Source organism: Ambystoma mexicanum, chromosome 1p (genome assembly GCF_040938575.1).
Source record: "Ambystoma mexicanum isolate Mex_15411 chromosome 1p, UKY_AmexF1_1, whole genome shotgun sequence".
In the NCBI taxonomy this organism is placed as follows: domain Eukaryota; kingdom Metazoa; phylum Chordata; class Amphibia; order Caudata; family Ambystomatidae; genus Ambystoma; species Ambystoma mexicanum.
Genome location: NC_090921.1, coordinates 1,026,814,303 through 1,026,835,777, shown reverse-complemented (window position 1 = coordinate 1,026,835,777; position 21,475 = coordinate 1,026,814,303). Strand labels below are relative to the sequence as shown.

The following is a 21,475-nucleotide window of genomic DNA, read 5'->3' as shown; positions in this document are numbered from 1 at the left end:
GTGAGGTGTTTTGGATCCCCATCTCTTGCTATGAACTGGCAAAACAGCAGAATCCCCTTGACAATCTTGATTTCTCAAGAGAAATGAGAGAACACTATACACCATCCAAGATATTAAAATATTGTCAAGGCCCAACGCGGCTGAATACTCTGAGGAGATGGCCTGTGAGGTGCCGCCTTTCAACTTTTCCCCCTTAGTATGGTGGTCAGTAACATGCGGGCGACTGCGGAGGGGGTCATTTTTTTTTTGGGAACTGATGTGCTTTTACTCAATTCGGGAACCTCACAAGCCAAATTTGTAGTATTTTGCACGAATTGCAAGAGATGTTTACAAGTCGACGGTTGAAGTGGAAGCTCGTATTGAGTTTGCTAGAGTTGATTTGCCAAGCCTTCGATAGCTCAGTTGGTAGATCGGAGGACTGTAGTGGTAAAACAGGCATCCTTAGGTCACTGGTTCAAATCCGGCTCGAAGGACTCTTGCTAAATGCACATTTTATTGAATACTTGGAAAGTAAAATACTTGGAAAGTAAAATAACAGACAATTTATAATTATATTATATTTCATCACTGAAAATAGATGCCTTTTGCTTTGAGGCTGTGGCCACGTTATTTTTCTGTCCAACACAAATCTTCATTGGTTTCCTGTCAGGTATTTTGGATCCCCATCTCTTGCTATGAACTGGCAAAACAGCAGAATCCCCTTGACAATCTTGATTTCTCAAGGGAAATGAGAGAACACTATACACCATCCAAGATATTAAAATATTGTCAAGGCCCAACGCAGCTGAATACTCTGAGGAGATGGCCTGTGAGGTGCCGCCTTTCAACTTTTCCCCCTTAGTATGGTGGTCAGTAACATGCGGGAGACTGCGGAGGGGGTCATTTTTTTAATTGGGAACTGATGTGCTTTTACTCACTTCGGGAACCTCACAAGCCAAATTTGTAGTATTTTGCACGAATTGCAAGAGATGTTTACAAGTCGACGGTTGAAGTGGAAGCTCGTATTGAGTTTGCTAGAGTTGATTTGCCAAGCCTTCGATAGCTCAGTTGGTAGAGCGGAGGACTGTAGTGGTAAAACAGGCATCCTTAGGTCGCTGGTTCAAATCCGGCTCGAAGGACTCTTGCCAAATGCACATTTTATTGAATACTTGGAAAGTAAAATAACAGACAATTTATAATTATATTATATTTCATCACTGAAAATAGATGCCTTTTGCTTTGAGGCTGTGGCCACGTTATTTTTCTGTCCGACACCAATCTTCGTTGGTTTCCTGTGAGGTATTTTGGATCCCCATCTCTTGCTATGAACTGACAAAACAGCAGAATCCCCTTGACAATCTTGATTTCTCAAGGGAAATGGGAGAACACTATACACCATCCAAGATATTAAAATATTGTCAAAGCCGAACACTGATGAATACTCTGAGGAGATGGCCTGTGAGGCGCCGCCTTTCAACTTTTCCTCCTTTGTATGGTGGTCAGTAACATGCGGGAGACTGCGGAGGGGGTCATTTTTTAAATTGTGAACTGATGTGCTTTTACTCAATTCGGGAACCTCACAAGCCAAATTTGTAGTATTTTGCACGAATTGCAAGAGATGTTTACAAGTCGATGGTTGAAGTGAAAGCTCGTATTGAGTTTGCTAGAGAACGATTTGCCAAGCCTTCGATAGCTCAGTTGGTAGAGCGGAGGACTGTAGTGGTAAAACAGGCATCCTTAGGTCGCTGGTTCAAATCCGGCTCGAAGGACTTTTGCCAAATGCACATTTTATTGAATACTTGGAAAGTAAAATACTTGGAAAGTAAAATAACAGACAATTTATAATTATATTATATTTCATCACTGAAAATAGATGCCTTTTGCTTTGAGGCTGTGACCACGTTATTTTTCTGTCCGACACCAATCTTCGTTGTTTTCCTGTGAGGTATTTTGGATCCCCATCTCTTGCTATGAACTGACAAAACAGCAGAATCCCCTTGACAATCTTGATTTCTCAAGGGAAATGGGAGAACACTATACACCATCCAAGATATTAAAATATTGTCAAGGCCGAACACTGATGAATACTCTGAGGAGATGGCCTGTGAGGCGCCGCCTTTCAACTTTTCCTCCTTTGTATGGTGGTCAGTAACATGCGGGAGACTGCGGAGGGGGTCATTTTTTAAATTGTGAACTGATGTGCTTTTACTCAATTCGGGAACCTCACAAGCCAAATTTGTAGTATTTTGCACGAATTGCAAGAGATGTTTACAAGTCGATGGTTGAAGTGAAAGCTCGTATTGAGTTTGCTAGAGAACGATTTGCCAAGCCTTCGATAGCTCAGTTGGTAGAGCGGAGGACTGTAGTGGTAAAACAGGCATCCTTAGGTCGCTGGTTCAAATCCGGCTCGAAGGACTTTTGCCAAATGCACATTTTATTGAATACTTGGAAAGTAAAATACTTGGAAAGTAAAATAACAGACAATTTATAATTATATTATATTTCATCACTGAAAATAGATGCCTTTTGCTTTGAGGCTGTGACCACGTTATTTTTCTGTCCAACACAAATCTTCATTGGTTTCCTGTGAGGTGTTTTGGATCCCCATCTCTTGCTATGAACTGGCAAAACAGCAGAATCCCCTTGACAATCTTGATTTCTCAAGAGAAATGAGAGAACACTATACACCATCCAAGATATTAAAATATTGTCAAGGCCCAACGCGGCTGAATACTCTGAGGAGATGGCCTGTGAGGTGCCGCCTTTCAACTTTTCCCCCTTAGTATGGTGGTCAGTAACATGCGGGCGACTGCGGAGGGGGTCATTTTTTTTTTGGGAACTGATGTGCTTTTACTCAATTCGGGAACCTCACAAGCCAAATTTGTAGTATTTTGCACGAATTGCAAGAGATGTTTACAAGTCGACGGTTGAAGTGGAAGCTCGTATTGAGTTTGCTAGAGTTGATTTGCCAAGCCTTCGATAGCTCAGTTGGTAGAGCGGAGGACTGTAGTGGTAAAACAGGCATCCTTAGGTCACTGGTTCAAATCCGGCTCGAAGGACTCTTGCTAAATGCACATTTTATTGAATACTTGGAAAGTAAAATACTTGGAAAGTAAAATAACAGACAATTTATAATTATATTATATTTCATCACTGAAAATAGATGCCTTTTGCTTTGAGGCTGTGGCCACGTTATTTTTCTGTCCAACACAAATCTTCATTGGTTTCCTGTCAGGTATTTTGGATCCCCATCTCTTGCTATGAACTGGCAAAACAGCAGAATCCCCTTGACAATCTTGATTTCTCAAGGGAAATGAGAGAACACTATACACCATCCAAGATATTAAAATATTGTCAAGGCCCAACGCAGCTGAATACTCTGAGGAGATGGCCTGTGAGGTGCCGCCTTTCAACTTTTCCCCCTTAGTATGGTGGTCAGTAACATGCGGGAGACTGCGGAGGGGGTCATTTTTTTAATTGGGAACTGATGTGCTTTTACTCACTTCGGGAACCTCACAAGCCAAATTTGTAGTATTTTGCACGAATTGCAAGAGATGTTTACAAGTCGACGGTTGAAGTGGAAGCTCGTATTGAGTTTGCTAGAGTTGATTTGCCAAGCCTTCGATAGCTCAGTTGGTAGAGCGGAGGACTGTAGTGGTAAAACAGGCATCCTTAGGTCGCTGGTTCAAATCCGGCTCGAAGGACTCTTGCCAAATGCACATTTTATTGAATACTTGGAAAGTAAAATAACAGACAATTTATAATTATATTATATTTCATCACTGAAAATAGATGCCTTTTGCTTTGAGGCTGTGGCCACGTTATTTTTCTGTCCGACACCAATCTTCGTTGGTTTCCTGTGAGGTATTTTGGATCCCCATCTCTTGCTATGAACTGACAAAACAGCAGAATCCCCTTGACAATCTTGATTTCTCAAGGGAAATGGGAGAACACTATACACCATCCAAGATATTAAAATATTGTCAAAGCCGAACACTGATGAATACTCTGAGGAGATGGCCTGTGAGGCGCCGCCTTTCAACTTTTCCTCCTTTGTATGGTGGTCAGTAACATGCGGGAGACTGCGGAGGGGGTCATTTTTTAAATTGTGAACTGATGTGCTTTTACTCAATTCGGGAACCTCACAAGCCAAATTTGTAGTATTTTGCACGAATTGCAAGAGATGTTTACAAGTCGATGGTTGAAGTGAAAGCTCGTATTGAGTTTGCTAGAGAACGATTTGCCAAGCCTTCGATAGCTCAGTTGGTAGAGCGGAGGACTGTAGTGGTAAAACAGGCATCCTTAGGTCGCTGGTTCAAATCCGGCTCGAAGGACTTTTGCCAAATGCACATTTTATTGAATACTTGGAAAGTAAAATACTTGGAAAGTAAAATAACAGACAATTTATAATTATATTATATTTCATCACTGAAAATAGATGCCTTTTGCTTTGAGGCTGTGACCACGTTATTTTTCTGTCCGACACCAATCTTCGTTGTTTTCCTGTGAGGTATTTTGGATCCCCATCTCTTGCTATGAACTGACAAAACAGCAGAATCCCCTTGACAATCTTGATTTCTCAAGGGAAATGGGAGAACACTATACACCATCCAAGATATTAAAATATTGTCAAGGCCGAACACTGATGAATACTCTGAGGAGATGGCCTGTGAGGCGCCGCCTTTCAACTTTTCCTCCTTTGTATGGTGGTCAGTAACATGCGGGAGACTGCGGAGGGGGTCATTTTTTAAATTGTGAACTGATGTGCTTTTACTCAATTCGGGAACCTCACAAGCCAAATTTGTAGTATTTTGCACGAATTGCAAGAGATGTTTACAAGTCGATGGTTGAAGTGAAAGCTCGTATTGAGTTTGCTAGAGAACGATTTGCCAAGCCTTCGATAGCTCAGTTGGTAGAGCGGAGGACTGTAGTGGTAAAACAGGCATCCTTAGGTCGCTGGTTCAAATCCGGCTCGAAGGACTTTTGCCAAATGCACATTTTATTGAATACTTGGAAAGTAAAATACTTGGAAAGTAAAATAACAGACAATTTATAATTATATTATATTTCATCACTGAAAATAGATGCCTTTTGCTTTGAGGCTGTGACCACGTTATTTTTCTGTCCAACACAAATCTTCATTGGTTTCCTGTGAGGTGTTTTGGATCCCCATCTCTTGCTATGAACTGGCAAAACAGCAGAATCCCCTTGACAATCTTGATTTCTCAAGAGAAATGAGAGAACACTATACACCATCCAAGATATTAAAATATTGTCAAGGCCCAACGCGGCTGAATACTCTGAGGAGATGGCCTGTGAGGTGCCGCCTTTCAACTTTTCCCCCTTAGTATGGTGGTCAGTAACATGCGGGCGACTGCGGAGGGGGTCATTTTTTTTTTGGGAACTGATGTGCTTTTACTCAATTCGGGAACCTCACAAGCCAAATTTGTAGTATTTTGCACGAATTGCAAGAGATGTTTACAAGTCGACGGTTGAAGTGGAAGCTCGTATTGAGTTTGCTAGAGTTGATTTGCCAAGCCTTCGATAGCTCAGTTGGTAGATCGGAGGACTGTAGTGGTAAAACAGGCATCCTTAGGTCACTGGTTCAAATCCGGCTCGAAGGACTCTTGCTAAATGCACATTTTATTGAATACTTGGAAAGTAAAATACTTGGAAAGTAAAATAACAGACAATTTATAATTATATTATATTTCATCACTGAAAATAGATGCCTTTTGCTTTGAGGCTGTGGCCACGTTATTTTTCTGTCCAACACAAATCTTCATTGGTTTCCTGTCAGGTATTTTGGATCCCCATCTCTTGCTATGAACTGGCAAAACAGCAGAATCCCCTTGACAATCTTGATTTCTCAAGGGAAATGAGAGAACACTATACACCATCCAAGATATTAAAATATTGTCAAGGCCCAACGCAGCTGAATACTCTGAGGAGATGGCCTGTGAGGTGCCGCCTTTCAACTTTTCCCCCTTAGTATGGTGGTCAGTAACATGCGGGAGACTGCGGAGGGGGTCATTTTTTTAATTGGGAACTGATGTGCTTTTACTCACTTCGGGAACCTCGCAAGCCAAATTTGTAGTATTTTGCACGAATTGCAAGAGATGTTTACAAGTCGACGGTTGAAGTGGAAGCTCGTATTGAGTTTGCTAGATTTGATTTGCCAAGCCTTCGATAGCTCAGTTGGTAGAGCGGAGGACTGTAGTGGTAAAACAGGCATCCTTAGGTCGCTGGTTCAAATCCGGCTCGAAGGACTCTTGCCAAATGCACATTTTATTGAATACTTGGAAAGTAAAATAACAGACAATTTATAATTATATTATATTTCATCACTGAAAATAGATGCCTTTTGCTTTGAGGCTGTGGCCACGTTATTTTTCTGTCCAACACGAATCTTCATTGGGTCCTGTCAGGTGTTTTGGATCCCCATCTCTTGCTATGAACTGGCAAAACAGCAGAATCCCCTTGACAATCTTGATTTCTCAAGGGAAATGAGAGAACACTATACACCATCCAAGATATTAAAATATTGTCAAGGCCCAACACGGCTGAATACTCTGAGGAGATGGCCTGTGAGGCGCCGCCTTTCAACTTTTCCCCCTTAGTATGGTGGTCATTAACATGCGGGAGACTGCGGAGGGGGTCATTTTTTTAATTGGGAACTGATGTGCTTTTACTCAATTCGGGAACCTCACAAGCCAAATTTGTAGTATTTTGCACGAATTGCAAGAGATGTTTACAAGTCGACGTTGAAGTGGAAGCTCGTATTGAGTTTGCTAGAGAACGATTTGCCAAGCCTTCGATAGCTCAGTTGGTAGAGCAGAGGACTGTAGTGGTAAAACAGGCATCCTTAGGTCGCTGGTTCAAATCGGGCTCGAAGGACTTTTGCCAAATGCAAATTTTATTGAATACTTGGAAAGTAAAATACTTGGAAGTAAAATAACAGACAATTTATAATTATATTATATTTCATCACTGAAAATAGATGCCTTTTGCTTTGAGGCTGTGGCCACGTTATTTTTCTGTCCAACACGAATCTTCATTGGTTTCCTGTGACGTGTTTTGGATCCCCATCTCTTGCTATGAACTGGCAAAACAGCAGAATCCCCTTGACAATCTTGATTTCTCAAGGGAAATGAGAGAACACTATACACCATCCAAGATATTAAAATATTGTCAAGGCCCAACACGGCTGAATACTCTGAGGAGATGGCCTGTGAGGCGCCGCCTTTCAACTTTTCCCCCTTAGTATGGTGGTCATTAACATGCGGGAGACTGCGGAGGGGGTAATTTTTTTAATTGGGAACTGATGTGCTTTTACTCAATTCGGGAACCTCACAAGCCAAATTTGTAGTATTTTGCATAAATTGCAAGAGATGTTTACAAGTCGACGGTTGAAGTGGAAGCTCGTATTGAGTTTGCTAGAGAATGATTTGCCAAGCCTTTGATAGCTCAGTTGGTAGAGCGGAGGACTGTAGTGGTAAAACAGGCATCCTTAGGTCGCTGGTTCAAATCTGGCTCGAAGGACTCTTGCCAAATGCACATTTTATTGAATACTTGGAAAGTAAAATACTTGGAAAGTAAAATAACAGACAATTTATAATTATATTATATTTCATCACTGAAAATAGATGCCTTTTGCTTTGAGGCTGTGGCCACGTTATTTTTCTGTCCAACACGAATCTTCATTGGTTTCCTGTCAGGTGTTTTGGATCCCCATCTCTTGCTATGAACTGGCAAAACAGCAGAATCCCCTTGACAATCTTGATTTCTCAAGGGAAATGAGAGAACACTATACACCATCCAAGATATTAAAATATTGTCAAGGCCCAACACGGCTGAATACTCTGAGGAGATGGCCTGTGAGGCGCCGCCTTTCAACTTTTCCCCCTTAGTATGGTGGTCATTAACATGCGGGAGACTGCGGAGGGGGTCATTTTTTTAATTGGGAACTGATGTGCTTTTACTCAATTCGGGAACCTCACAAGCCAAATTTGTAGTATTTTGCACGAATTGCAAGAGATGTTTACATGTCGACGGTTGAAGTGGAAGCTCGTATTGAGTTTGCTAGAGAATGATTTGCCAAGCCTTCGATAGCTCAGTTGGTAGAGCGGAGGACTGTAGTGGTAAAACAGGCATCCTTAGGTCGCTGGTTCAAATCCGGCTCGAAGGACTTTTGCCAAATGCAAATTTTATTGAATACTTGGAAAGTAAAATACTTGGAAAGTAAAATAACAGACAATTTATAATTATATTATATTTCATCACTGAAAATAGATGCCTTTTGCTTTGAGGCTGTGGCCACGTTATTTTTCTGTCCGACACCAATCTTCGTTGGTTTCCTGTGACGTGTTTTGGATCCCCATCTCTTGCTATGAACTGACAAAACAGCAGAATCCCCTTGACAATCTTGATTTCTCAAGGGAAATGAGAGAACACTATAAAATATTGTCAAGGCCCAACGCGGCTGAATACTCTGAGGAGATGGCCTGTGAGGTGCCGCCTTTCAACTTTTCCCCCTTAGTATGGTGGTCAGTAACATGCGGGAGACTGCGGAGGGGGTCATTTTTTTAATTGGGAACTGATGTGCTTTTACTCAATTCGGGAACCTCACAAGCCAAATTTGTAGTATTTTGCACGAATTGCAAGAGATGTTTACAAGTCGACGGTTGAAGTGGACGCTCGTATTGAGTTTGCTAGAGTTGATTTGCCAAGCCTTTGATAGCTCAGTTGGTAGAGTGGAGGACTGTAGTGGTAAAACAGGCATCCTTAGGTCGCTGGTTCAAATCCGGCTCAAAGAACTTTTGCCAAATGCACATTTTATTGAATACTTGGAAAGTAAAATACTTGGAAAGTAAAATAACAGACAATTTATAATTATATTATATTTCATCACTGAAAATAGATGCCTTTTGCTTTGAGGCTGTGGCCACGTTATTTTTCTGTCCAACACGAATCTTCATTGGTTTCCTGTCAGGTGTTTTGGATCCCCATCTCTTGCTATGAACTGGCAAAACAGCAGAATCCCCTTGACAATCTTGATTTCTCAAGGGAAATGAGAGAACACTATACACCATCCAAGATATTAAAATATTGTCAAGGCCCAACACGGCTGAATACTCTGAGGAAATGGCCTGTGAGGCGCCGCCTTTCAACTTTTCCCCCTTAGTATGGTGGTCATTAACATGCGGGAGACTGCGGAGGGGGTAATTTTTTTAATTGGGAACTGATGTGCTTTTACTCAATTCGGGAACCTCACAAGCCAAATTTGGAGTATTTTGCACGAATTGCAAGAGATGTTTGAATGTCGACGGTTGAAGTGGAAGCTCGTATTGAGCTTGCTAGAGACTGATTTGCCAAGCCTTCGATAGCTCAGTTGGTACAGCGGAGGACTGTAGTGGTAAAACAGGCATCCTTAGGTCGCTGGTCCAAATCCGGCTAGAAGGACTTTTGCCAAATGCACATTTTATTGAATACTTGGAAAGTAAAATACTTGGAAAGTAAAATAACAGACAATTTATAATTATATTATATTTCATCACTGAAAATAGATGCCTTTTGCTTTGAGGCTGTGACCATGTTATTTTTCTGTCCAACACGAATCTTCATTGGTTTCCTGTGAGGTGTTTTGGATCCCCATCTCTTGCTATGAACTGGCAAAACAGCAGAATCCCCTTGACAATCTTGATTTCTCAAGGGAAATGAGAGAACACTATACACCATCCAAGATATTAAAATATTGTCAAGGCCCAACGCGGCTGAATACTCTGAGGAGATGGCCTGTGAGGTGCCGCCTTTCAACTTTTCCCCCTTAGTATGGTGGTCAGTAACATGCGGGAGACTGCGAAGGGGGTCATTTTTTTAATTGGGAACTGATGTGCTTTTACTCAATTCGGGAACCTCACAAGCCAAATTTGTAGTATTTTGCACGAAGTGCAAGAGATGTTTGAATGTCGACGGTTGAAGTGGAAGCTCGTATTGAGCTTGCTAGAGACTGATTTGCCAAGCCTTCGATAGCTCAGTTGGTACAGCGGAGGACTGTAGTGGTAAAACAGTTATCCTTAGGTCGCTGGTTCAAATCCGGCTCGAAGGACTTTTGCCAAATGCACATTTTATTGAATACTTGGAAAGTAAAATACTTGGAAAGTAAAATAACAGACAATTTATAATTATATTATATTTCATCACTGAAAATAGATGCCTTTTGCTTTGAGGCTGTGACCATGTTATTTTTCTGTCCAACACGAATCTTCATTGGTTTCCTGTGAGGTGTTTTGGATCCCCATCTCTTGCTATGAACTGACAAAACAGCAGAATCCCCTTGACAATCTTGATTTCTCAAGGGAAATGGGAGAACACTATACACCATCCAAGATATTAAAATATTGTCAAGGCCGAACACTGATGAATACTCTGAGGAGATGGCCTGTGAGGCGCCGCCTTTCAACTTTTCCTCCTTTGTATGGTGGTCAGTAACATGCGGGAGACTGCGGAGGGGGTCATTTTTTAAATTGTGAACTGATGTGCTTTTACTCAATTCGGGAACCTCACAAGCCAAATTTGTAGTATTTTGCACGAATTGCAAGAGATGTTTACAAGTCGATGGTTGAAGTGAAAGCTCGTATTGAGTTTGCTAGAGAACGATTTGCCAAGCCTTCGATAGCTCAGTTGGTAGAGCGGAGGACTGTAGTGGTAAAACAGGCATCCTTAGGTCGCTGGTTCAAATCCGGCTTGAAGGACTTTTGCCAAATGCACATTTTATTGAATACTTGGAAAGTAAAATACTTGGTAAGTAAAATAACAGACAATTTATAATTATATTATATTTCATCACTGAAAATAGATGCCTTTTGCTTTGAGGCTGTGACCACGTTATTTTTCTGTCCAACACGAATCTTCATTGGTTTCCTGTGAGGTGTTTTGGATCCCCATCTCTTGCTATGAACTGGCAAAACAGCAGAATCCCCTTGACAATCTTGATTTCTCAAGAGAAATGAGAGAACACTATACACCATCCAAGATATTAAAATATTGTCAAGGCCCAACGCGGCTGAATACTCTGAGGAGATGGCCTGTGAGGTGCAGCCTTTCAACTTTTCCCCCTTAGTATGGTGGTCAGTAACATGCGGGCGACTGCGGAGGGGGTCATTTTTTTTTTGGGAACTGATGTGCTTTTACTCAATTCGGGAACCTCACAAGCCAAATTTGTAGTATTTTGCACGAATTGCAAGAGATGTTTACAAGTCGACGGTTGAAGTGGAAGCTCGTATTGAGTTTGCTAGAGTTGATTTGCCAAGCCTTCGATAGCTCAGTTGGTAGAGCGGAGGACTGTAGTGGTAAAACAGGCATCCTTAGGTCACTGGTTCAAATCCGGCTCGAAGGACTCTTGCTAAATGCACATTTTATTGAATACTTAGAAAGTAAAATACTTGGAAAGTAAAATAACAGACAATTTATAATTATATTATATTTCATCACTGAAAATAGATGCCTTTTGCTTTGAGGCTGTGGCCACGTTATTTTTCTGTCCAACACAAATCTTCATTGGTTTCCTGTCAGGTATTTTGGATCCCCATCTCTTGCTATGAACTGGCAAAACAGCAGAATCCCCTTGACAATCTTGATTTCTCAAGGGAAATGAGAGAACACTATACACCATCCAAGATATTAAAATATTGTCAAGGCCCAACGCAGCTGAATACTCTGAGGAGATGGCCTGTGAGGTGCCGCCTTTCAACTTTTCCCCCTTAGTATGGTGGTCAGTAACATGCGGGAGACTGCGGAGGGGGTCATTTTTTTAATTGGGAACTGATGTGCTTTTACTCACTTCGGGAACCTCACAAGCCAAATTTGTAGTATTTTGCACGAATTGAAAGAGATGTTTACAAGTCGACGGTTGAAGTGGAAGCTCGTATTGAGTTTGCTAGAGTTGATCTGCCAAGCCTTCGATAGCTCAGTTGGTAGAGCGGAGGACTGTAGTGGTAAAACAGGCATCCTTAGGTCGCTGGTTCAAATCCGGCTCGAAGGACTCTTGCCAAATGCACATTTTATTGAATACTTGGAAAGTAAAATACTTGGAAAGTAAAATAACAGACAATTTATAATTATATTATATTTCATCACTGAAAATAGATGCCTTTTGCTTTGAGGCTGTGGCCACGTTATTTTTCTGTCCAACACGAATCTTCATTGGTTTCCTGTCAGGTGTTTTGGATCCCCATCTCTTGCTATGAACTGGCAAAACAGCAGAATCCCCTTGACAATCTTGATTTCTCAAGGGAAATGAGAGAACACTATACACCATCCAAGATATTAAAATATTGTCAAGGCCCAACACGGCTGAATACTCTGAGGAGATGGCCTGTGAGGCGCCGCCTTTCAACTTTTCCCCCTTAGTATGGTGGTCATTAACATGCGGGAGACTGCGGAGGGGGTCATTTTTTTAATTGGGAACTGATGTGCTTTTACTCAATTCGGGAACCTCACAAGCCAAATTTGTAGTATTTTGCACGAATTGCAAGAGATGTTTACAAGTCGACGTTGAAGTGGAAGCTCGTATTGAGTTTGCTAGAGAATGATTTGCCAAGCCTTCGACAGCTCAGTTGGTAGAGCGGAGGACTGTAGTGGTAAAACAGGCATCCTTAGGTCGCTGGTTCAAATCCGGCTCGAAGGACTTTTGCCAAATGCAAATTTTATTGAATACTTGGAAAGTAAAATACTTGGAAAGTAAAATAACAGACAATTTATAATTATATTATATTTCATCACTGAAAATAGATGCCTTTTGCTTTGAGGCTGTGGCCACGTTATTTTTCTGTCCGACACCAATCTTCGTTGGTTTCCTGTGACGTGTTTTGGATCCCCATCTCTTGCTATGAACTGACAAAACAGCAGAATCCCCTTGACAATCTTAATTTCTCAAGGGAAATGAGAGAAAACTATAAAATATTGTCAAGGCCCAACGCGGCTGAATACTCTGAGGAGATGTCCTGTGAGGTGCCGCCTTTCAACTTTTCCCCCTTAGTATGGTGGTCAGTAACATGCGGGAGACTGCGGAGGGGGTCATTTTTTTAATTGGGAACTGATGTGCTTTTACTCAATTCGGGAACCTCACAAGCCAAATTTGTAGTATTTTGCACGAATTGCAAGAGATGTTTGAATGTCGACGGTTGAAGTGGAAGCTCGTATTGAGCTTGCTAGAGACTGATTTGCCAAGCCTTCGATAGCTCAGTTGGTACAGCGGAGGACTGTAGTGGTAAAACAGGCATCCTTAGGTCGCTGGTTCAAATCCGGCTCGAAGGACTTTTGCCAAATGCACATTTTATTGAATACTTGGAAAGTAAAATACTTGGAAAGTAAAATAACAGACAATTTATAATTATATTATATTTCATCACTGAAAATAGATGCCTTTTGCTTTGAGGCTGTGGCCACGTTATTTTTCTGTCCGACACCAATCTTCGTTGTTTTCCTGTGAGGCATTTTGGATCCCCATCTCTTGCTATGAGCTGACAAAACAGCAGAATCCCCTTGACAATCTTGATTTCTCAAGGGAAATGGGAGAACACTATACACCATCCAAGATATTAAAATATTGTCAAGGCCGAACACTGATGAATACTCTGAGGAGATGGCCTGTGAGGCGCCGCCTTTCAACTTTTCCTCCTTTGTATGGTGGTCAGTAACATGCGGGAGACTGCGGAGGGGGTCATTTTTTAAATTGTGAACTGATGTGCTTTTACTCAATTCGGGAACCTCACAAGCCAAATTTGTAGTATTTTGCACGAATTGCAAGAGATGTTTACAAGTCGATGGTTGAAGTGAAAGCTCGTATTGAGTTTGCTAGAGAACGATTTGCCAAGCCTTCGATAGCTCAGTTGGTAGAGCGGAGGACTGTAGTGGTAAAACAGGCATCCTTAGGTCGCTGGTTCAAATCCGGCTCGAAGGACTTTTGCCAAATGCACATTTTATTGAATACTTGGAAAGTAAAATACTTGGAAAGTAAAATAACAGACAATTTATAATTATATTATATTTCATCACTGAAAATAGATGCCTTTTGCTTTGAGGCTGTGACCACGTTATTTTTCTGTCCAACACAAATCTTCATTGGTTTCCTGTGAGGTGTTTTGGATCCCCATCTCTTGCTATGAACTGGCAAAACAGCAGAATCCCCTTGACAATCTTGATTTCTCAAGAGAAATGAGAGAACACTATACACCATCCAAGATATTAAAATATTGTCAAGGCCCAACGCGGCTGAATACTCTGAGGAGATGGCCTGTGAGGTGCCGCCTTTCAACTTTTCCCCCTTTGTATGGTGGTCAGTAACATGCGGGCGACTGCGGAGGGGGTCATTTTTTTTTTGGGAACTGATGTGCTTTTACTCAATTCGGGAACCTCACAAGCCAAATTTGTAGTATTTTGCACGAATTGCAAGAGATGTTTACAAGTCGACGGTTGAAGTGGAAGCTCGTATTGAGTTTGCTAGAGTTGATTTGCCAAGCCTTCGATAGCTCAGTTGGTAGAGCGGAGGACTGTAATGGTAAAACAGGCATCCTTAGGTCACTGGTTCAAATCCGGCTCGAAGGACTCTTGCTAAATGCACATTTTATTGAATACTTGGAAAGTAAAATACTTGGAAAGTAAAATAACAGACAATTTATAATTATATTATATTTCATCACTGAAAATAGATGCCTTTTGCTTTGAGGCTGTGGCCACGTTATTTTTCTGTCCAACACAAATCTTCATTGGTTTCCTGTCAGGTATTTTGGATCCCCATCTCTTGCTATGAACTGGCAAAACAGCAGAATCCCCTTGACAATCTTGATTTCTCAAGGGAAATGAGAGAACACTATACACCATCCAAGATATTAAAATATTGTCAAGGCCCAACGCAGCTGAATACTCTGAGGAGATGGCCTGTGAGGTGCCGCCTTTCAACTTTTCCCCCTTAGTATGGTGGTCAGTAACATGCGGGAGACTGCGGAGGGGGTCATTTTTTTAATTGGGAACTGATGTGCTTTTACTCACTTCGGGAACCTCGCAAGCCAAATTTGTAGTATTTTGCACGAATTGCAAGAGATGTTTACAAGTCGACGGTTGAAGTGGAAGCTCGTATTGAGTTTGCTAGAGTTGATTTGCCAAGCCTTCGATAGCTCAGTTGGTAGAGCGGAGGACTGTAGTGGTAAAACAGGCATCCTTAGGTCGCTGGTTCAAATCCGGCTCGAAGGACTCTTGCCAAATGCACATTTTATTGAATACTTGGAAAGTAAAATAACAGACAATTTATAATTATATTATATTTCATCACTGAAAATAGATGCCTTTTGCTTTGAGGCTGTGGCCACGTTATTTTTCTGTCCGACACCAATCTTCGTTGGTTTCCTGTGAGGTATTTTGGATCCCCATCTCTTGCTATGAACTGACAAAACAGCAGAATCCCCTTGACAATCTTGATTTCTCAAGGGAAATGGGAGAACACTATACACCATCCAAGATATTAAAATATTGTCAAAGCCGAACACTGATGAATACTCTGAGGAGATGGCCTGTGAGGCGCCGCCTTTCAACTTTTCCTCCTTTGTATGGTGGTCAGTAACATGCGGGAGACTGCGGAGGGGGTCATTTTTTAAATTGTGAACTGATGTGCTTTTACTCAATTCGGGAACCTCACAAGCCAAATTTGTAGTATTTTGCACGAATTGCAAGAGATGTTTACAAGTCGATGGTTGAAGTGAAAGCTCGTATTGAGTTTGCTAGAGAACGATTTGCCAAGCCTTCGATAGCTCAGTTGGTAGAGCGGAGGACTGTAGTGGTAAAACAGGCATCCTTAGGTCGCTGGTTCAAATCCGGCTCGAAGGACTTTTGCCAAATGCACATTTTATTGAATACTTGGAAAGTAAAATACTTGGAAAGTAAAATAACAGACAATTTATAATTATATTATATTTCATCACTGAAAATAGATGCCTTTTGCTTTGAGGCTGTGGCCACGTTATTTTTCTGTCCGACACCAATCTTCGTTGTTTTCCTGTGAGGCATTTTGGATCCCCATCTCTTGCTATGAACTGACAAAACAGCAGAATCCCCTTGACAATCTTGATTTCTCAAGGGAAATGGGAGAACACTATACACCATCCAAGATATTAAAATATTGTCAAGGCCGAACACTGATGAATACTCTGAGGAGATGGCCTGTGAGGCGCCGCCTTTCAACTTTTCCTCCTTTGTATGGTGGTCAGTAACATGCGGGAGACTGCGGAGGGGGTCATTTTTTAAATTGTGAACTGATGTGCTTTTACTCAATTCGGGAACCTCACAAGCCAAATTTGTAGTATTTTGCACGAATTGCAAGAGATGTTTACAAGTCGATGGTTGAAGTGAAAGCTCGTATTGAGTTTGCTAGAGAACGATTTGCCAAGCCTTCGATAGCTCAGTTGGTAGAGCGGAGGACTGTAGTGGTAAAACAGGCATCCTTAGGTCGCTGGTTCAAATCCGGCTCGAAGGACTTTTGCCAAATGCACATTTTATTGAATACTTGGAAAGTAAAATACTTGGAAAGTAAAATAACAGACAATTTATAATTATATTATATTTCATCACTGAAAATAGATGCCTTTTGCTTTGAGGCTGTGACCTCGTTATTTTTCTGTCCAACACAAATCTTCATTGGTTTCCTGTGAGGTGTTTTGGATCCCCATCTCTTGCTATGAACTGGCAAAACAGCAGAATCCCCTTGACAATCTTGATTTCTCAAGAGAAATGAGAGAACACTATACACCATCCAAGATATTAAAATATTGTCAAGGCCCAACGCGGCTGAATACTCTGAGGAGATGGCCTGTGAGGTGCCGCCTTTCAACTTTTCCCCCTTTGTATGGTGGTCAGTAACATGCGGGCGACTGCGGAGGGGGTCATTTTTTTTTTGGGAACTGATGTGCTTTTACTCAATTCGGGAACCTCACAAGCCAAATTTGTAGTATTTTGCACGAATTGCAAGAGATGTTTACAAGTCGACGGTTGAAGTGGAAGCTCGTATTGAGTTTGCTAGAGTTGATTTGCCAAGCCTTCGATAGCTCAGTTGGTAGAGCGGAGGACTGTAATGGTAAAACAGGCATCCTTAGGTCACTGGTTCAAATCCGGCTCGAAGGACTCTTGCTAAATGCACATTTTATTGAATACTTGGAAAGTAAAATACTTGGAAAGTAAAATAACAGACAATTTATAATTATATTATATTTCATCACTGAAAATAGATGCCTTTTGCTTTGAGGCTGTGGCCACGTTATTTTTCTGTCCAACACAAATCTTCATTGGTTTCCTGTCAGGTATTTTGGATCCCCATCTCTTGCTATGAACTGGCAAAACAGCAGAATCCCCTTGACAATCTTGATTTCTCAAGGGAAATGAGAGAACACTATACACCATCCAAGATATTAAAATATTGTCAAGGCCCAACGCAGCTGAATACTCTGAGGAGATGGCCTGTGAGGTGCCGCCTTTCAACTTTTCCCCCTTAGTATGGTGGTCAGTAACATGAGGGAGACTGCGGAGGGGGTCATTTTTTTAATTGGGAACTGATGTGCTTTTACTCACTTCGGGAACCTCACAAGCCAAATTTGTAGTATTTTGCACGAATTGCAAGAGATGTTTACAAGTCGACGGTTGAAGTGGAAGCTCGTATTGAGTTTGCTAGAGTTGATTTGCCAAGCCTTCGATAGCTCAGTTGGTAGAGCGGAGGACTGTAGTGGTAAAACAGGCATCCTTAGGTCGCTGGTTCAAATCCGGCTCGAAGGACTCTTGCCAAATGCACATTTTATTGAATACTTGGAAAGTAAAATAACAGACAATTTATAATTATATTATATTTCATCACTGAAAATAGATGCCTTTTGCTTTGAGGCTGTGGCCACGTTATTTTTCTGTCCGACACCAATCTTCGTTGGTTTCCTGTGAGGTATTTTGGATCCCCATCTCTTGCTATGAACTGACAAAACAGCAGAATCCCCTTGACAATCTTGATTTCTCAAGGGAAATGGGAGAACACTATACACCATCCAAGATATTAAAATATTGTCAAAGCCGAACACTGATGAATACTCTGAGGAGATGGCCTGTGAGGCGCCGCCTTTCAACTTTTCCTCCTTTGTATGGTGGTCAGTAACATGCGGGAGACTGCGGAGGGGGTCATTTTTTAAATTGTGAACTGATGTGCTTTTACTCAATTCGGGAACCTCACAAGCCAAATTTGTAGTATTTTGCACGAATTGCAAGAGATGTTTACAAGTCGATGGTTGAAGTGAAAGCTCGTATTGAGTTTGCTAGAGAACGATTTGCCAAGCCTTCGATAGCTCAGTTGGTAGAGCGGAGGACTGTAGTGGTAAAACAGGCATCCTTAGGTCGCTGGTTCAAATCCGGCTCGAAGGACTTTTGCCAAATGCACATTTTATTGAATACTTGGAAAGTAAAATACTTGGAAAGTAAAATAACAGACAATTTATAATTATATTATATTTCATCACTGAAAATAGATGCCTTTTGCTTTGAGGCTGTGACCACGTTATTTTTCTGTCCGACACCAATCTTCGTTGTTTTCCTGTGAGGTATTTTGGATCCCCATCTCTTGCTATGAACTGACAAAACAGCAGAATCCCCTTGACAATCTTGATTTCTCAAGGGAAATGGGAGAACACTATACACCATCCAAGATATTAAAATATTGTCAAGGCCGAACACTGATGAATACTCTGAGGAGATGGCCTGTGAGGCGCCGCCTTTCAACTTTTCCTCCTTTGTATGGTGGTCAGTAACATGCGGGAGACTGCGGAGGGGGTCATTTTTTAAATTGTGAACTGATGTGCTTTTACTCAATTCGGGAACCTCACAAGCCAAATTTGTAGTATTTTGCACGAATTGCAAGAGATGTTTACAAGTCGATGGTTGAAGTGAAAGCTCGTATTGAGTTTGCTAGAGAACGATTTGCCAAGCCTTCGATAGCTCAGTTGGTAGAGCGGAGGACTGTAGTGGTAAAACAGGCATCCTTAGGTCGCTGGTTCAAATCCGGCTCGAAGGACTTTTGCCAAATGCACATTTTATTGAATACTTGGAAAGTAAAATACTTGGAAAGTAAAATAACAGACAATTTATAATTATATTATATTTCATCACTGAAAATAGATGCCTTTTGCTTTGAGGCTGTGACCACGTTATTTTTCTGTCCAACACAAATCTTCATTGGTTTCCTGTGAGGTGTTTTGGATCCCCATCTCTTGCTATGAACTGGCAAAACAGCAGAATCCCCTTGACAATCTTGATTTCTCAAGAGAAATGAGAGAACACTATACACCATCCAAGATATTAAAATATTGTCAAGGCCCAACGCGGCTGAATACTCTGAGGAGATGGCCTGTGAGGTGCCGCCTTTCAACTTTTCCCCCTTAGTATGGTGGTCAGTAACATGCGGGCGACTGCGGAGGGGGTCATTTTTTTTTTGGGAACTGATGTGCTTTTACTCAATTCGGGAACCTCACAAGCCAAATTTGTAGTATTTTGCACGAATTGCAAGAGATGTTTACAAGTCGACGGTTGAAGTGGAAGCTCGTATTGAGTTTGCTAGAGTTGATTTGCCAAGCCTTCGATAGCTCAGTTGGTAGAGCGGAGGACTGTAGTGGTAAAACAGGCATCCTTAGGTCACTGGTTCAAATCCGGCTCGAAGGACTCTTGCTAAATGCACATTTTATTGAATACTTGGAAAGTAAAATACTTGGAAAGTAAAATAACAGACAATTTATAATTATATTATATTTCATCACTGAAAATAGATGCCTTTTGCTTTGAGGCTGTGGCCACGTTATTTTTCTGTCCAACACAAATCTTCATTGGTTTCCTGTCAGGTATTTTGGATCCCCATCTCTTGCTATGAACTGGCAAAACAGCAGAATCCCCTTGACAATCTTGATTTCTCAAGGGAAATGAGAGAACACTATACACCATCCAAGATATTAAAATATTGTCAAGGCCCAACGCAGCTGAATACTCTGAGGAGATGGCCTGTGAGGTGCCGCCTTTCAACTTTTCCCCCTTAGTATGGTGGTCAGTAACATGCGGGAGACTGCGGAGGGGGTCATTTTTTTAATTGGGAACTGATGTGCTTTTACTCACTTCGGGAACCTCACAAGCCAAATTTGTAGTATTTTGCACGAATTGCAAGAGATGTTTACAAGTCGACGGTTGAAGTGGAAGCTCGTATTGAGTTTGCTAGAGTTGATTTGCCAAGCCTTCGATAGCTCAGTTGGTAGAGCGGAGGACTGTAGTGGTAAAACAGGCATCCTTAGGTCGCTGGTTCAAATCCGGCTCGAAGGACTCTTGCCAAATGCACATTTTATTGAATACTTGGAAAGTAAAATAACAGACAATTTATAATTATATTATATTTCATCACTGAAAATAGATGCCTTTTGCTTTGAGGCTGTGGCCACGTTATTTTTCTGTCCGACACCAATCTTCGTTGGTTTCCTGTGAGGTATTTTGGATCCCCATCTCTTGCTATGAACTGACAAAACAGCAGAATCCCCTTGACAATCTTGATTTCTCAAGGGAAATGGGAGAACACTATACACCATCCAAGATATTAAAATATTGTCAAAGCCGAACACTGATGAATACTCTGAGGAGATGGCCTGTGAGGCGCCGCCTTTCAACTTTTCCTCCTTTGTATGGTGGTCAGTAACATGCGGGAGACTGCGGAGGGGGTCATTTTTTAAATTGTGAACTGATGTGCTTTTACTCAATTCGGGAACCTCACAAGCCAAATTTGTAGTATTTTGCACGAATTGCAAGAGATGTTTACAAGTCGATGGTTGAAGTGAAAGCTCGTATTGAGTTTGCTAGAGAACGATTTGCCAAGCCTTCGATAGCTCAGTTGGTAGAGCGGAGGACTGTAGTGGTAAAACAGGCATCCTTAGGTCGCTGGTTCAAATCCGGCTCGAAGGACTTTTGCCAAATGCACATTTTATTGAATACTTGGAAAGTAAAATACTTGGAAAGTAAAATAACAGACAATTTATAATTATATTATATTTCATCACTGAAAATAGATGCCTTTTGCTTTGAGGCTGTGACCACGTTATTTTTCTGTCCGACACCAATCTTCGTTGTTTTCCTGTGAGGTATTTTGGATCCCCATCTCTTGCTATGAACTGACAAAACAGCAGAATCCCCTTGACAATCTTGATTTCTCAAGGGAAATGGGAGAACACTATACACCATCCAAGATATTAAAATATTGTCAAGGCCGAACACTGATGAATACTCTGAGGAGATGGCCTGTGAGGCGCCGCCTTTCAACTTTTCCTCCTTTGTATGGTGGTCAGTAACATGCGGGAGACTGCGGAGGGGGTCATTTTTTAAATTGTGAACTGATGTGCTTTTACTCAATTCGGGAACCTCACAAGCCAAATTTGTAGTATTTTGCACG

At 41.5% G+C, this 21,475-nt stretch overlaps 19 non-coding genes across 19 annotated transcripts; all 19 read left to right on the top strand.

Annotated features, from left to right (window-relative positions):
• The first annotated feature begins 1,032 nt into the window (after window positions 1-1,032).
• Window positions 1,033-1,118, top strand: TRNAY-GUA (transfer RNA tyrosine (anticodon GUA)). The gene is given in 2 exon segments: window positions 1,033-1,069; window positions 1,083-1,118. It is a non-coding gene; the product is annotated as a tRNA-Tyr (tRNA).
• A 544-nt stretch (window positions 1,119-1,662) lies between these two features.
• Window positions 1,663-1,748, top strand: TRNAY-GUA (transfer RNA tyrosine (anticodon GUA)). The gene is given in 2 exon segments: window positions 1,663-1,699; window positions 1,713-1,748. It is a non-coding gene; the product is annotated as a tRNA-Tyr (tRNA).
• Window positions 1,749-2,308: 560 nt separating this feature from the next.
• TRNAY-GUA (transfer RNA tyrosine (anticodon GUA)) lies at window positions 2,309-2,394 on the top strand. Its single transcript is given in 2 exon segments — window positions 2,309-2,345; window positions 2,359-2,394. It is a non-coding gene; the product is annotated as a tRNA-Tyr (tRNA).
• A 1,203-nt stretch (window positions 2,395-3,597) lies between these two features.
• Window positions 3,598-3,683, top strand: TRNAY-GUA (transfer RNA tyrosine (anticodon GUA)). Its single transcript is given in 2 exon segments — window positions 3,598-3,634; window positions 3,648-3,683. It is a non-coding gene; the product is annotated as a tRNA-Tyr (tRNA).
• Window positions 3,684-4,227: 544 nt separating this feature from the next.
• On the top strand, window positions 4,228-4,313 carry TRNAY-GUA (transfer RNA tyrosine (anticodon GUA)). Its single transcript is given in 2 exon segments — window positions 4,228-4,264; window positions 4,278-4,313. It is a non-coding gene; the product is annotated as a tRNA-Tyr (tRNA).
• A 560-nt stretch (window positions 4,314-4,873) lies between these two features.
• TRNAY-GUA (transfer RNA tyrosine (anticodon GUA)) lies at window positions 4,874-4,959 on the top strand. Its single transcript is given in 2 exon segments — window positions 4,874-4,910; window positions 4,924-4,959. It is a non-coding gene; the product is annotated as a tRNA-Tyr (tRNA).
• A 1,203-nt stretch (window positions 4,960-6,162) lies between these two features.
• Window positions 6,163-6,248, top strand: TRNAY-GUA (transfer RNA tyrosine (anticodon GUA)). Its single transcript is given in 2 exon segments — window positions 6,163-6,199; window positions 6,213-6,248. It is a non-coding gene; the product is annotated as a tRNA-Tyr (tRNA).
• A 1,833-nt stretch (window positions 6,249-8,081) lies between these two features.
• TRNAY-GUA (transfer RNA tyrosine (anticodon GUA)) lies at window positions 8,082-8,167 on the top strand. The gene is given in 2 exon segments: window positions 8,082-8,118; window positions 8,132-8,167. It is a non-coding gene; the product is annotated as a tRNA-Tyr (tRNA).
• Window positions 8,168-10,647: 2,480 nt separating this feature from the next.
• Window positions 10,648-10,733, top strand: TRNAY-GUA (transfer RNA tyrosine (anticodon GUA)). The gene is given in 2 exon segments: window positions 10,648-10,684; window positions 10,698-10,733. It is a non-coding gene; the product is annotated as a tRNA-Tyr (tRNA).
• A 1,203-nt stretch (window positions 10,734-11,936) lies between these two features.
• On the top strand, window positions 11,937-12,022 carry TRNAY-GUA (transfer RNA tyrosine (anticodon GUA)). The gene is given in 2 exon segments: window positions 11,937-11,973; window positions 11,987-12,022. It is a non-coding gene; the product is annotated as a tRNA-Tyr (tRNA).
• A 1,834-nt stretch (window positions 12,023-13,856) lies between these two features.
• On the top strand, window positions 13,857-13,942 carry TRNAY-GUA (transfer RNA tyrosine (anticodon GUA)). Its single transcript is given in 2 exon segments — window positions 13,857-13,893; window positions 13,907-13,942. It is a non-coding gene; the product is annotated as a tRNA-Tyr (tRNA).
• Window positions 13,943-15,145: 1,203 nt separating this feature from the next.
• TRNAY-GUA (transfer RNA tyrosine (anticodon GUA)) lies at window positions 15,146-15,231 on the top strand. Its single transcript is given in 2 exon segments — window positions 15,146-15,182; window positions 15,196-15,231. It is a non-coding gene; the product is annotated as a tRNA-Tyr (tRNA).
• A 544-nt stretch (window positions 15,232-15,775) lies between these two features.
• On the top strand, window positions 15,776-15,861 carry TRNAY-GUA (transfer RNA tyrosine (anticodon GUA)). The gene is given in 2 exon segments: window positions 15,776-15,812; window positions 15,826-15,861. It is a non-coding gene; the product is annotated as a tRNA-Tyr (tRNA).
• Window positions 15,862-16,421: 560 nt separating this feature from the next.
• TRNAY-GUA (transfer RNA tyrosine (anticodon GUA)) lies at window positions 16,422-16,507 on the top strand. Its single transcript is given in 2 exon segments — window positions 16,422-16,458; window positions 16,472-16,507. It is a non-coding gene; the product is annotated as a tRNA-Tyr (tRNA).
• Window positions 16,508-17,710: 1,203 nt separating this feature from the next.
• TRNAY-GUA (transfer RNA tyrosine (anticodon GUA)) lies at window positions 17,711-17,796 on the top strand. The gene is given in 2 exon segments: window positions 17,711-17,747; window positions 17,761-17,796. It is a non-coding gene; the product is annotated as a tRNA-Tyr (tRNA).
• A 544-nt stretch (window positions 17,797-18,340) lies between these two features.
• Window positions 18,341-18,426, top strand: TRNAY-GUA (transfer RNA tyrosine (anticodon GUA)). Its single transcript is given in 2 exon segments — window positions 18,341-18,377; window positions 18,391-18,426. It is a non-coding gene; the product is annotated as a tRNA-Tyr (tRNA).
• A 560-nt stretch (window positions 18,427-18,986) lies between these two features.
• TRNAY-GUA (transfer RNA tyrosine (anticodon GUA)) lies at window positions 18,987-19,072 on the top strand. The gene is given in 2 exon segments: window positions 18,987-19,023; window positions 19,037-19,072. It is a non-coding gene; the product is annotated as a tRNA-Tyr (tRNA).
• A 1,203-nt stretch (window positions 19,073-20,275) lies between these two features.
• Window positions 20,276-20,361, top strand: TRNAY-GUA (transfer RNA tyrosine (anticodon GUA)). The gene is given in 2 exon segments: window positions 20,276-20,312; window positions 20,326-20,361. It is a non-coding gene; the product is annotated as a tRNA-Tyr (tRNA).
• Window positions 20,362-20,905: 544 nt separating this feature from the next.
• On the top strand, window positions 20,906-20,991 carry TRNAY-GUA (transfer RNA tyrosine (anticodon GUA)). Its single transcript is given in 2 exon segments — window positions 20,906-20,942; window positions 20,956-20,991. It is a non-coding gene; the product is annotated as a tRNA-Tyr (tRNA).
• The last annotated feature ends 484 nt before the right edge of the window (window positions 20,992-21,475 follow it).